We start from the raw sequence: 1,567 nt of genomic DNA on the forward strand, positions 1-1,567 counted from the left end.
TTGTGTGCCATCAAGTTTTCTTCCAACTTATGGCCACCCCAAGGCAAACCTACCATGGAGATTTCTTGGCAAGTTTCTTCAGAGGGGGTTTGCCATTGCCATCCTCAGAGGCTGAGAGAGTGTGACTTGCCCAAGGCGGGTGTATGTGGCTAGGCTGGGATATATAATACTATATACACACAACATCTCTCTCTCTCTCTCTCTCTCTTTAATGCGCCAGCCCTGCCATTGAGCAGAATGCAAGGTGGAGCTGCTGCCCCTGACAGAGTTGCCTTTAGGACCGACCTAAGTCCGGAGCGACTTGACGGCACACAACGCACACAGAGGCCAGAAGAAGAAGAGGAAATGCATCTGAGGAAGCAGACTGAAGTCTAGGGAAGCTCAGGCTGCCAATTTCTTTCAACAAACTACCACCCCCAGAATTCCCTAGCCTTGAGCCATGGCCGTTAAAGCGGGCTCGAAGCGCACTATTTCCCCCAGTGCGGATGCAACCTGAGGCAGCTCCTCTCTCTCTCTCTCTCTCTCTCTCTCTGGCTGCTGGGGAGGGGAGTGTCTGGAGGGGAGAGGCGTGTCCCTTCCCTTGTTGCCTTCCTCTCCTCACAACCGGAGCATCCGCGCTTCGGAGAGCCGAGCAGCAAGAGCCCCCGAGGCGCCCCCGAAACTTGGCCGGACTTCCCCCCGGCCTTTCCTGAGCCATGCTGCCCCTTCCTCCGGGGCTTCTCCACTCGACGGCGCTGGAGCCCCGGGAGCCTCGAGGCAGCAGGGCTCCCCAAGGAAGGCTCGCCTCTTGGGGAGCAGCAGCAGCAGCAGCAGCAGCCCGCCCTCGCCTCCTCCTCCTCCTCCTCCTCCCTGACCCCGCCGCTGCCCGGCTTTTCTTCTTCCAGGGGTAGCCTCCCTTCCCTTCCCTTCTCAGGGCGGCAGGTTGGGGGGAGTGCCGCTGCCCTGCAAAGGGGGACCACCGCCTGCTTGCCTTCCTTTCTTCCTTCTTTGCCCCGGAGAAGAAGCGAGAAGCCTCCATCCAGAGCATCACCGCCCTCTCAAAGTGGAACCCCCTCCGTCTTCCGAAGAAGCGCCGCCGCCGCCGTCTCTGCAAAAGGAGCCCCTTCAGCCCCTCGAAAGGAAAGCACTGCCGGCGCCCTCCAAAAGGAAACCAAAGAGGGACCAGTCCAGCCCTCCAAGGAGAAGCCGCGTCCTCCAAAGGGGGACTAGACTCGCCCTCTAAGGGAGACCCACCACCGCCTGCCTGCCTGCCTGCCTTCCCGCCTTCTTTGCCCAGGAAGGGGCCAGCCCCAGACAGACAGACCACTTCGGGGGCCCCTTGAGCAGAAGCTGCCTGGGGCGCAGCAAGGCGGACTCGCCTCCCGCTCTCCCGCGCTCACGCCGCCGCCGCCGCCAAGAGCATCTCTCCTCGCTTCCTTCCCTCCAGGGCCGCAGCTCTGGCGAGGGGCAGCCCAGCCTCCGCCCTCCGAAGGGAAGCCTCCTTCCTCCGAAGGGGAGCCATCCCCGCTTTCCAAAGCGGACGGCGACCACCCTCCGAAGAGAAACAGCCCTCCTCTCAAGAGAATGA

Source organism: Sceloporus occidentalis, unplaced genomic scaffold (genome assembly GCF_023333645.1).
Source record: "Sceloporus occidentalis isolate IW3139 unplaced genomic scaffold, rSceOcc1.0.p SCAF_6, whole genome shotgun sequence".
NCBI classification, from domain to species: domain Eukaryota; kingdom Metazoa; phylum Chordata; class Lepidosauria; order Squamata; family Phrynosomatidae; genus Sceloporus; species Sceloporus occidentalis.